Here is a 14,053-nt window from a genome sequence, read left to right on the forward strand (position 1 = left end):
TTCCGCATAAGTACGGATACAGAAAATATAGAATATATACAGAAAGTATAGAAAAGAGGCTTTTTTGTCCGCATAAGTCCCTTTTTGTCAGAAGTATAACGCTGCTCGCGACTAGTTCGCAAGACGTGCGCCTCATGCTCGGACGACATGGCGCTTCTTTCTGCTTCCTTCTCATTCGAGTTTCGTCCGACCCCGAGGCCACATCTCCGCTACATACGACACTCTGATTTTTGTGTGCTCAATAAAAGTTTCTTCTCAAACACAGGACTAATCCCCTTTGATTCATCCCGTCAATCCACCAACTACTCCAACAGGTTGTGGGTCAGCATGCATGACGGTATTTTTTTCGATTCAGAGGAACTGTTCAACTATTCACCACGATTTCAGAGGTACCGTTTTTTTTCTTTTCCAAACAAAGGGAAATAGAAATTTAGAAGTGAAAAGCTAATCAGATGAACAAATAATTAAATCTCTCATTTGCTTAGTCTCGGGAGTGCTTTTTGTTTAAACGTGCCGTATTCGAGTTGTGAAAAATAGGATAGACAGTGCGATGTCTAATTAGCTCAGAATAGAGAAAAACATTAGAAAGAGAGATTTTGTAGTCAGAGAAACTAAGTTTTGTTTCCATTATCCTTCAGAGAGAGATATAGAGAGAGAACAAAGCACAGGAGTGCTATAGCGCGCGTAGAAACCGCGCGAACACAAACCGGCGCGAGCTCGCGCGGGCCAATTCTCGGAATCGGAGACAAGCGTGCAGCGACGCGCGGCGTGGAGAGTCATGCGCCCGGCTTGTTTACGTTTCGACCTCTCGGTTTTTCTCTCAGAAACATGAGGCAAACGTTTGTTTCCTGAATATTTTTTTCGGATGTTTATGGAATAATACCGTATGTTTAAATATTTGCAACCAGAACATTTTTCCTCTCGTGATCGTTGCTTTCTATCAGAGTATTTTTTTTCTCTTGGACTTAAAAATTAAAAATCAATCAGACGAGAATTTTAAAGTAAAAAGAAACACGAATTAAATAGAATCCTCGATAATACGGCATTGCAGTAAAGTCGAGTCTTTCTATAAAGAATAAAACTACAAATTTAGCAAACTGCTGTTTGCAGTTTCACCGCAACAGCATGTGCGTGTGCGATCGCCCCTCACACAAAATTGAGAAAATTGCGTTCGTTTGCTCAGGTTGGGAGGGAGCACGTGTATGTTGTTCGGCGGAACAAAACATTTTTCTCAAGCTAGTCTAACTTGCAATGCGGTCAGACTAAGCAAAAATTAAAACTAAAAGAAACATTCAACATTACAGGGTGAAATAAAACTCGGAAATATCAGAAGTGTCAGGATGTCCGACAATTTAGACGAGGAAATTCTACCAAACATATAAGGTAAAAGTGTTTCTATTAGAATATAAACAAATAAATCAGAGACAGACGATAGGCCTATAAAAACACTTATTTTTATATAAATTAATAAGTAAATTCAGAAGTAAGAAATCGGAAGTTGAATGTTTAATCGAGAATATTTGTTTATAAATTCAGAGGGAGAGGGAACAGAGTATATTACTCTAAATCACCCTGCTCCGTATGGCAGAAGATTGGGGATGGTGGTAAACAGCATCGAAGCCATGAAGGCAGCCATGAACAACTATTCAGAGGTCCTAGAAAAGCAAGCCAACGCCATCATAAGTCTTCAGAAGTCCATGGTAGAAAGCAACAAAGTAACTATGGAAATGATGAATCTTATCAAAGAATTACAAAATCAGAAGGTAACAAATCCCCTCGCAAACTCTACCATCAGAGATATAAATCAGAGTACTAACAACACTTCCTTAAGAAACACAAACACATCAAACACAATTAACATCAAACGTAACTACATGCTTACACGAAAAATGCCTCTGAACGAGTGGTTGGATTATTTAAAATCAGATCTAAAAACAAATGACTTACTATTTATTTTGGAAGATAATGAAAGCTTAATCAGTCTATACGACAAATCAGAATTAGAAAAGAAAACCTCCACAGTCAGAGACATTATCATAAATCATGTAGATAGATACTATCACAAGAGAATATTAGAGATTGACGATCCAAAACTGATATTGAATAAAATCAGAGATTTCAGAAGGGCAGAAACAAACGTAACGGATTCTGCCATGAGAAGTAAATTATATAGTTTGAAAATGTCAAAGAAAGAATCCGTTAATGATTTTTGTGATCGTTTCGAAACTATTGTTAATGAATTTGAATTTTGCAATACTGATGCCCCTCTATTAGAAGCAGAGAAAAGATCTGCTTTTTTTCAAGCAGCTTGTAACGCATATGCTGAACTTGGTCAAGCTAACATAACGAGACTTCAGTCGACTGGAACTGAAATGAGCTTGGATAATATGATAACGTATTTGTTGCAGACAGAAGCACAAAATAAGACTTCAGACGGAAAACCTTCAGATGCTAAAGCAAACTTAGTGACTCAAATCTTCAGTCAGACGACTAAATGCTTCAGATGCAACAAAGTAGGACACAAGGCAGCGGATTGCCCCTTAGCAGAATATAGTCTATGGTACTGCTTTTACTGCCAGGCCGTAGCAAACCACAAGGGAGACACTTGTCCAAACAAGGATAATCCTAAAGACGGGTATGCAAAATCATTAGTTTACTCTAACAATACACAAAACACACATACACACAATAACTTCAGAGGTATTAGGGGTAGAGGTAGAGGCGGATATAACAATGTTAGAGGTAAATTCAGAGGTAATAACAAACGGGGAAATTTCAAAAAGCAAGTTACGATCCAAACTCCTGGCCGAAAACAGAAACAAGCAGAAATCAACAAAGCAAGGCTAGCAGGTAAATACAATAAATCTAATATCAGAGATGATTCATCAAAATTAGTTTTTATTGCGGATTCCGGGGCGACGGAACACATTATAAATAAAAGCCTATTTCTAAGAAATTTCAAAAAGAGTTCAGGAAAGATAATCAGAAGTGCGAACAAGAATAAATCAGCCAATATTATTATAGATGGAAAAGGCGATCTATACTTAAAACCTACATCAGACGAAAATAACAAAATTTTATTAACAAACGTAATAGCTGCACAAGATATTTCAGACAATTTAATATCTCTTAGACGCTTTGCAGACGCAGGTTTGAGCATATATTTAGATGACAAAATACTTAAAATTTTCGATAAAAAGTCAGGATCAGAGTACCTGACAGGAATTTACGAAAAACCAAACTGGATTATTTCATTTGAAGTAGAAAATTAGAGAGTATCAGACGATCACAACATTAAATACAATACATACTCCTGTATGGCAAATATAGTTTCCGTTGATGAATTTTTACAAAAAATCAATGAAGAAAATCAAATAAGAACACAAGCTCCCTATAGAGAAGCAATAGGTAGTTTACTCTATCTAGCTGGAGCAACCAGACCTGACATCTCATTTTCAGTAAATTATCTGTCACGGAGACAACTGAACCCCACTGAAAATGACTGAAAAAATGTAAAATGTGTTTTCAGATATCTCAGAGATACCTCAGATGTTGGACTGACGTTCAAAGCAGAAAAGGAAGAATTAGAAGCTATGTCAGACGCCAGCTTCAGAGATTGGTACGATTCATCTTCCACTGGAGGATATGTAATATTACTATCTGGTGATCCAATTATGTGGCGAAGTTACAAGCAAACACATATATCATTGTCAACTTGCCAGTCAGAGTATTTAGCGATGAGTAACAGTTGCCAAGGCTTAATTTCACTAGACAAAGCAATCAGAAGCATCATTGGGAAAACAATGTACCCTATTACCATTTGGTGCGACAACAATTGAGCAGGAGATTGCACCCAGATGGAAGGAAATCACAAATTGAAAAACTTTGATGACGATCTTGAAACAATTCAGAAGAATTTAGAGGAAAGAGAAAAATCAGGCAGCAAAGCTTACATGGCAGACACACATGGAGATTATATTAAAAAATGTGTATCAGAAGGAAAATTCAGAGTAAAATAGATTTCTACCTCAGAAAATATAGCAGACATTATGACAAAACCTCTATCTATAGAAAAACATAAATACTTCAGAGACAAAATTCTCAATTTAAAATAAGCACAGTATTCATAATATAATTTTGAATCAGATGTAAAAGAGTTTCTTTTCTTTCAGATATGTCAAACCAAGACGACAATGATTCAGAGTGAATAAATAAAAAAAAAAAAAAAGAAGAATCACTCGCAGGAAGGGAGTGTCAGAAGTATAACGCTGCTCGCGACTAGTTCGCAAGACGCCCGCCTCATGCTCGGACGACATGGCGCTTCTTTCTGCTTCCTTCTCATTCGAGTTTCGTCCGACCCCGAGGCCACATCTCCGCTACATACGACACTCTGATTTTTGTGTGCTCAATAAAAGTTTCTTCTCAAACACAGGACTAATCCCCTTTGATTCATCCCGTCAATCCACCAACTACTCCAACACTTTTCGCTATAGCAATCATCACAAAATTATTCTGACACCAGCATAATTCCGCAAAAGTCAGCATAATTCCTCTTTCGTTTCTAATTTTTTCAGCATAAGTTCTGATCTATTGATTTATTTATGTATAAGAAAGGCTTCAACATTATTTACAGTTTATGAATATTATTTTTTTTTACAATTTTTCAAAATTTGTATTAATTATTTTTTGATTAATTTCCGATTCATTCCTTAGGAGTGCTTCAGCAAATATTCATTATTCTGGTCACTTCTATTTTCATTCATTTCATTTTCCGTATATTTCCTTTATTGCCTGTTATTTTCGGTCACTTCCGGGTCATTTCATATTTTTTCTGATTTCTTCCGGTGCACTTTCGGGTTACTTTAGATTTCTTCCGTTTCACTTTTGGTTCACTCTAGATTTCTTACGGTTCACTTCCGGTCGACTTCCGGTCGACTTCCGGTTTACCCCAACCCCCTGAAGAGGAGTTTAGTCCAGAAGCCCACCACACATTCCGTGGCCACTTTTAGGTCGAACTTGAACCCGAGTTTTCTAGACGTATTTTCCCTGGATAAAAAAATCACGTGATTAATCACATGATTAATCGCATGATAAATCACTCGATTATTTGGCGTGATTTATCACGTGATATATCATGTTTAAAATCACGTCAAAAATCACTAGTAAAATTTAAATATTTGTTTATATTGTAATAAATTGTTTATTTTCCATCTAAATAATTATAAAATAGTTGATGATATTGATAATTTATATAATGAAACAGTGGGGTCTGCTAGCGCAGCCCAGCGTTCTTAAATCTATGTTCGCGCGCCGTCACACTCCAATGCATACACGGTGTCGGGCCGCCTCGGCCCAGGGCGCCAGGCATCGAGATGCCAAGGATCCCGCGATCCCCTTTCCGTGTGAGCGCCACCGTGTGTTGGGACCTGACGGCGTGGGAGATGAGCTCGGCTAGCTCTAAGGAATGGGTGGAGTATCGAACAGGGTCGTGGGTCATAAAACTCATTAAGGCTTGCTGCTGATATGATATGTCGTATTTAATCTTCATTTTCCCTCTTAACAACCACGGCAACCTGCCGAAAACCTGCGGCCTCTACAGTCCAGAGGCACTACGCTGAACTAACTAAACTACTATGCGGCACGTCACGCCGCCGGTTGAGGTCATCGTGAGTAACAGCGAATTTCTATACGCGGCCCCGCAACGATTTTAATAATTCTAACCTCCTTCCGGGGAGATCACCCGCGCCCACCGAGCAATCGACGCCACCGCCACGCTCGTCAGCGCGCCGTCCGCCGACTTGTCGGTGCGGGCGAATACCCGCCTCGCCTCTTTGATCGTCTACCGGCCCCGACGACCAGCGCGTCCGTCGCGGCGTATTCTCGCGAGTTATGCGATTTCCCTGGCCCATCAGACGCTTATTTTTCCATATACCGCGTCGTGAAAAATCCGTACTACTATAATAAATCCCCGAAAACCACTTCACGATGTGACGACCTCGACACGACCGCGCGACGACACACAACACTTGCCCGTCCTCTCCGCGCACACTCGTGCATTCTAACAGCTACTTAACGGAAACTCTAATAATAGCTAACCTAACTTAATCGCTAACTTACTTACTAACGGTAGCTCGGTAACACGCAGTAATCGGTAGCTGATAGGAATAGCGGGGGTTAGGAAACGATAGCGGGGAGGTACAATACGAGGGGAGAGCGATAGCGAGAAATATGCACAATACATGGGTAACGATAGCGAGGAATTGTGCGAGAGCGAGAGCGTGAAAAAGACAAACGATAGCTTGAGCGGAGGATAACGGTAGCGTGAAAGGACCGATAGCGAGGAAAAAAGAGAGCTTACAAAATTCGCAACAGGCGACGAGACCTCACGGCACTCGACTCGCCGCCCTTGCCACGACCGTCAAAGTGCATTGCGTCGCACTAACCGTGTCGCGACGCGTTCATCCGAGGCACAGTCGCACTAATTTATTCGCACGCTAAGTACACTTCTACTTACTTGCTACGATAGCGAGAGCGAAGGCGAGCTGCAATGGCGCACGAGTATAGGTGTCACGAGACAATCGAAAACCTCGGTGAGCAGCGCAGACGTCCTATCGGTAGCAGCGTTGCGGAGCGAAATAGGCCGAGCTCTCGCGACGCGGCAACACGTGCTCCCCACGCGAACTACTCCCCCTTCTGTGCGCCTACTCGCGTCTCGACCTGCCACGTTGCGAGGTTGTCGTCGCCTCTCTATTGCGCGGCGCAAATTTTCCACTTGTAACGTGCAGTCGAACTGCCACGTTACAATAAATAAATCGCAATAAAGAAATAAATTTTCTATTTTATTGCGACCAAGACCCCTGACCAAGACTTGAACCTCTGTCTTCCACTTGACAATCCAATGTCTTACTACCTGAGCTATTTGTGCTGTTGCAAGTTTCAAACACCTAATATAATCATACACAAAAATATAATTATATTTATCACTTTATATAGTTTATATGGATACTGTAAGATAAATAATGGAAATTTCAGAAGTGTTTTTATTATTATTATTGATATATGCAGTATGCGTATAATCTATATAAAATGATAAATATAATTATATTTTTGTGTATGATTAGATTAGGTGTTTGAAATTTGCAACAGCACAAATAGCTCAGGTAGTAAGACATTGGATTGTCAAGTGGAGGACAGAGGTTCAAGTCTTGGTCAGGGAAATTTTTTTCTATCTTATTGCGATTTATTTATATAAATTATCAATATCATCAAATATTTTATAATTATTTAGATGGAAAATAAACAATTTATTACAATATAAACAAATATTTAAATTTTACTAGTGATTTTTGACGTGATTTTAAACATGATATATCACGCCAAATAATCGAGTGAGAAATCCAGTGATTTATTTGGTAAAAAAATGGTTTTTGACGCGACTTTGCTATCTGATCTTCCGTTTATGCGCTTTACTTCTATCAATCGGTAAAATAAGTAAATTTTATATATATGAGAGCAAAAATAATGAATACTCTATTACATAATTGTTAAAAAAAAATATTTGTACTACTCTCACCTAAAAATTACACATTTAAATTGAGTTTGAGGTTCTCATAGCTAGTATAAAATACGATTCAATACTGGTGTAAAAGGTGACTACCTCATATGACTTTTCTTGCTTGCTTCGCTCGTGCAAAAAACGTTACCTGCAAAAGTTCTGAAACAAAAAATTGTTGTTGTGTAGTAGAAATGGTACCTTGTTGCTCATTTTGTTATTGGGGAAAAAAAATGTTTGTATCAATAGAGCATTTACAAAAAGTTAAACAAAATCATGAGCATGTTTACAGAATACTAACCTTAAGAGAAAAGCAAAGCGCAGAAACGGGAGATCCGGCTCGTGACGACCGCGTGCGGTGTAGATAGCAAAGTCGCGTCAAAAACCATTTTTCGATGATATCTCGAAAAAGATAAAGTATAGCTAAAAAAAGATAAGATAAAACAAGTTTCTAAATGTAAAAATAAACTTTTTAAAACAAGTTTCAACTTGGTGCGATGTCAGGAGATATCGCATTTTAACAATTAATTTGTTTCTAACTTTTTATGTCCCACTTTTTCAGCCGAAAACCCTTGAAATTCGAATTCAGCAGCCAAAAATACGTCTAGAAAACTTGGGTTTAGGTGTCGACCTAAAAGTGGCCACGGAATGTATGGTGGGCTTCCGGACTAGTAGTTGAAGTGAACTTATAGCTAGAGACTACCAGACACATTTTAATATAATAGAGGAAGAAGAGAATAATCATTTCATGCAATATACAGTGAAATATTTCTGTAATATTTTACAAATATTCTATAAAAATATATATGTGTTTTAAAATTTTATGTTTCTGAAATATTTCACATGTATTACGGAAATATTACTGTAAATTCCTTTCCAAATATTTTATGCTGTGCCAAAAGGTGCCAATTTGTGCAAAATATCTAAATTGGCATTAGTGTTACACAACATGGTTTGGCATAATGTTGAGCAGTTTCGTAAAATGTAGCACACTATGTATGTACCATGAGGACAATAACTCCAATTATGACCACATCAAATATTTATACCCTAACCTCCAAATCACAACTTTAATGTGAATTTTTGGCTCTCGTGGTATAAAATATTGTATGTAATGTAAACATAATATACTATTTATATATATTCAAAATAGTAGTCAGTCCCGAATTATAACATACTTTCAATATGTATCACCAGGTAAATTACATGTTTTTAGTGCGTACTAAAGATAGGTACAAAAATTATGTATTTATTTTCAACAGGAAAGTAGTATGAATAAAGTCCTACTTCCAATATGAGAGTATTATTTCTCTGTGTTCTCTTCGTGCTTTTGCCCCAGCAGTAAAATACTCACTTGTAAAGAAAAAATTTACGACTTTAATAACTTGTTGCACAATGTTTTATTCTGAAGAATACTTTGTGATTTCTCTTTGAATACATATAGATCTTATTAATTGCAGATATTTGAGAATTCTCTACAATAATGTTTTTTTTTATTAAATTTAATTTTCATATGTAGACACATGTGTCTATATTGTTGGTTTTTACAAAAAGTATATACCACAACTTAAAAAGGACAGTTTGAATTTATAATTTTTATGGCGCCATGAGTAATAGATATGTCCAATACCTGATAAACTTGAGTATATGAATTATTTATCAAGTTATTAGGTAGCAAATATAATTAAATTTAAATCAATATTATTTAAATAAGTACTATTTTAAGTACAGACAATTGTTTATGTATACTAAAAGTATTTGGGTATCATGTAATGATATATGCTTATAAAAAATCTTGTAGAAAAATTTAACCGAAATAGTTTCATAATTTCATAAAGGGAGTCCTATTGGTAAGTGATAAATGGCTCTTAATATTCTAAAATGTAGTATCTGAGTAAATGAAGGTATAAGATTCAAACATTCGTCGGTCAGGCATGTTTTTAGTTGATTTTGGTTTTTGTTTTATTTTGTTTTTTTTGCAGAAAAATATATGACGTATCATAAGAAATTTTAGAAATATGAGATTTCTTCCTGTGGGCTGAATGCACTCAAATTTGGAAAGTTATTAACTAATAACTTGAGCGTTTACATACATATTTAGACCAGTAAGCATAATGATACATTGATAATATCATAAATAGATCTGCTTGATGAGAATGTATGTATTCATTATTTCTTATAATAATTTATATATCAAATATAAAAACTATAATGCAATTCTTATCTTTATCTCTTTGTTAAAATTCTACAGGTTAGATGGGTACCTATATAGGTATACCTAGCTAAATTTCCAGTTACCACATTGACTCCTGCATGAGACTCCTTCCAGGGAACAAATGAAAAGACACAGGGTATTCCACTGCTACAACGTGTTCACGTAATTCCTTGGAATCAGACTGAAAAAATTTGTAAAAAATCTACGAGCAATAGAAACAACTATAATATTACTAAAATGTATACACCAATAATACTCTCTTAAACTATTAAAACCATGTTTTGAATTTAATATGATTGTAAAAACTGTCTTGATGTAAAAAAAAACAGCAAAATAATGATAGTTATCTCATTATAATGACATCAAATAAAATTTTTTGAAAAATATTTTTATACATTTATATCTTAATTTTTTCTGGTTTTCTCAAATAAAGGCTTGAAGAGGTCCTCACCCTGGACGAAACGTTGCCAATGTTTATACATTAATAGTTTGTGCGTTTATTTTCTGAAAAACCAAGGGTTATCCTCCTACGTTTGTTTCTTATTTCAACTAATTTTTTTGAAAAATTTAAAATATAGATTTTGCTGTTTTACAACATTTTGAAAATGTTATATTTTACATTTTATAATAAAGAATTTTAGATCAATAAGTTGAATATTCTATTCTAGCATATAAAAATATTATACGAGACAAACTAATATTCAACATATATGTAAGTAAACAAATCCTCAATGAAATATAAACAAGTTATTACAATATATACTTACATTTTACATATTTTATGTAAATCATACAAATATTTTACTTCTCTAAAAGCATATTAATTTTATGTTTGATTTATTTATTTTATTCCTAAGTGTATATTAAATACAATTCAATCATGTTTATTAACCTCTATTAGATTTGTTTAGGATGTAGGAACAAAAAAATCTATAGATCAATAATTACACATCAAAAATCAATATTCTATTGTTCAATTGTAGTATAAAATATAATAATAGTAAGTAGCATAGCATAAATTTCAAAAATATCGATTTGCAGTGTAAAAATACAATGTATAAAGGCCGTGACAGCTAAAAAATCATAGAGCACAACCACAAGGCACAACGTACTAACGTACTTGTGTGGCGCTGTGCATCGTTGTGTGTTCTATGGCTCTCGTATTGATTAATTTATTCAACTATTTACTTATCTTAGAATAAACAAATCGATTTGTTTTCATGTGATTTTTTTTATTTCAATTATTTGTGTTAAAATGTAATTATTTTTCTTCCAATCTTGATCTTAGATTACAATAGTTTAGGACGACTACGAGAGGCATAGATCATACAACGATGCACAGCGCCACACAAGTCCGTTAGGGATGGGCGATACTTTATCCATACAAATGAATATCGATATATCGGATGGTCAATATCGATATTTTGTATCGATATTTTGCGTAGTAATACATCGGTGTATCGATACAGCCAAGGCAATATCGGTTTGTCGATACAAAAATCTTAAAATATATGTTAAACCATATTACTCCAAGCGCAGCAAGAATAAATAATAAATTTTAAGAAGCTAGTATTAATACTTAGGTTATCTGATCCAAATACACGCGCGCTTTAGAAGTTCGTTAGAAGGGCGCTCGGCCGCTCGGCGTTGCGTGAGAAGCGGTATATACATATAGGTATCACTTTGACCACTTTGATGACGGTTAATTTATTGCTAAAAACAGACTGGCACCTTTAAAAGGTTAATCTTAAAGAAAAATCATTATTTATTGAGTTTACAGAGGAAGAAAATAATTTTGTTCAACAAAAATTTAATATATTATTGATGTAAATTATAATTTAGCATGTAATTATCAGATGTTGATCATAAAATAATAAAGAAATAGTAGAAGGAATTTCCAAATTTTAAATTTTAGTTGATTTTAAAAAGAAAAAAATGTTTTTAAATTATTGTATCGATACATTCGATACAGGTAATATCGATAATCGGATGCCAATATATTGCACGTATCGATATTTAGTGCATTGATACATATCAATACGCAGTATCGATACTTTTTATAATATCGCGCATCCCTAAAGTCCGTTCTTGTTGTGCTCTATGCATTTTTAGCTGTCACGGCCTTAAGTAGTTTGAATTTTAATTAAGGGCTTGTCAGAGCTACGCTGATTGATTTGAATAATGTTCTAGCTTATGTGACGTCCGGATAGGCGCGCAGATTTAAACGCGTTAGAACGCAACTGAATATATTTAAAATCTCCAAAGTTTTATCTTTCAACTTTTTTGGCAACTATTACATCTCCTCAGCTACCGAATTTATCCGCCAGGATCGTGGCGGTATCGTTCAGTTGCCAATTTAATAAAGGTTACAAGCTCTGAGGAGAGAAAGCGTAAAACAGTACTATAACCAGTAACCTACAGGGTTATTGGCCATACCTTGCAAATGCGTATGAATAGATAATTCTAGGCTCTAGCGGTTTTGTACGACATCAAAAAGAGAGCTACGCGAGAAGCCTTAACTCGTATTCACTTACCTTCTTTACTGAACAAAATTGCGTGATCAGTCGTGCGATTAATCGCGTTAATTTCCCTGGCGGGTAAACAGCAACCGGATTGGGTTGTTGTTCGGTTGCAGTTGGGTTGCAGTTCAGTTGCTGTCTAATTTATGCGATTATAGCTATTTCATGCAAAAAATGGTTCTTATTGGGATAATATTGATGCTATCTAAACGCTAATAATGATAAATAACTTGGTTAAAACAGCAGTATTAAATAAAAAACCATTTATTTACAATATAGCTGATGAGTACGTGCATAACCAATAACCTTTTAAATCAACAGATGGCGCTAGACTGTAGTGAGAGCGTCGTCAATTCACATTCTTTCAAAAATAAAATATTTACGTAATAATAATGAACACGTTGGTTGAGGCTTTTTTGATCTCGCGAATTCACAGCGTATTTTTTTACGAGAAAAAACTCGTGACACGTATTGCGAATGTATGTACATATTTTTTAATAATGTGCAACTACAATAATAATCCACCTACTCTGTTACATTATATCTTCTGCTAACATGTATGTATTTAAAGATTGGATGATTGCATCTCTTCTTCTACGCTCCCCAATAGGAAATAAGGTAGGTAAGGACGAACTGACAGGGTACAAAGAATAAAGATAATACTGAGTGTCCCCTCGCGATCGTCACGTCGTAGTGCTCCGCTAGGTGGCGCGTCGAGCTGCATGTGGTAGTAGAAGGGGACCGCCACATGTATACATACCATATCCATACTAGTGTGGTAGAGTCATGTGATCACGTGAATTATTGTTGATATCCAGAAACCCACTTAGGCCCATATGAGGATATAAATTTTAACTTTATACATACATATATATATATATATATATATATATATATATATATATATGTATATAAATGTATAAAAAAATCGATATATATATATATATATATATATATATATATATATATATATATATATCGATTTTTATCGAATACTTTTTCGATATCCAAATAATTAGCTTTTACGTTTGGGCTTCCCATTTCGTTATTTCGCAATATAAGTGGCACCCCCATATGTAACATTAAAGGCCCTTATAAAAGCAAGCAAATTTTTTAGTTTGAGCAACTTTTACGGTCCTAATCGAAAGCTATAGCGAAATTAGCTAAGTGTTTCTATACTGGGCGCATCTCCCCTATCCTTAAAAATTTTTTCGAAATGCTTATTCGCGTTGATTTCTCTACGCGATTTTCGTGAATTCGATTTTGTCTTAGACTTTATTTCGCGTTTTTTCACTTCACTATTTTTTTTTTTTTTTTAAACACGTGTTTTGACTCGATTTTTAGATTTAAGTTTTAACAAGAGAAAACGCGTTCTTCTTTGTATTTCGTTTCTACGTCACTTGACAAATTTGTACTTACACGTAGGTTACGAATTTTCCCATCGAAATGGAACTGATGCCATTGTTTTGAATAGACGGTTACCTTGATACGTTAGCTGGAGAAAGCTTGACTTTGTAGACGTTGTAGACTGATGCGGGACGTGTCGCTTTCTTTGTTGAGCGGCGTAGTCAGGACGTTCACTGAGAAGCAGCGTGCCTCTTTCCTCGAGTGTAGATCGTAGATCTTCTTTTTCTTTTTATTCACTTCTGTCGCTGTTTACGAAAACCGATCCGCGCAGTGGTCGCGAGCGGGGCTCATATCCTGTCGGAATAAAGGATATTTTCTACGCGAGATATACCAAGGAACAGGATAAGACACGAAATGAAC

General features: G+C 35.5%; 1 protein-coding gene across 4 annotated transcripts in view; it reads right to left on the reverse strand.

Moving 5' to 3' along the window:
- The window catches only part of LOC100113702 (glycosaminoglycan xylosylkinase), a 123,215-nt gene extending 112,113 nt beyond the window's left edge, over window positions 1-11,102 (reverse strand). Inside the window, exons 1-3 of one of the 4 annotated variants that reach the window (XM_032601393.1) lie at window positions 10,660-11,102; window positions 10,535-10,576; window positions 9,831-9,969 (exon numbers count right to left, since the gene is read on the reverse strand). The gene's annotated coding sequence lies outside the window, so the exon portion shown is untranslated. Of the gene's footprint in view, window positions 1-9,830; window positions 9,970-10,534 lie in introns of all 4 variants that reach the window. The other 3 variants (XM_032601394.1, XM_032601392.1, XM_031933464.2) reach the window with 3 other exon arrangements.
- Window positions 11,103-14,053: the final 2,951 nt, after the last annotated feature.

Source organism: Nasonia vitripennis, assembly GCF_009193385.2.
Source record: "Nasonia vitripennis strain AsymCx chromosome 1 unlocalized genomic scaffold, Nvit_psr_1.1 chr1_random0010, whole genome shotgun sequence".
Classification (NCBI taxonomy): domain Eukaryota; kingdom Metazoa; phylum Arthropoda; class Insecta; order Hymenoptera; family Pteromalidae; genus Nasonia; species Nasonia vitripennis.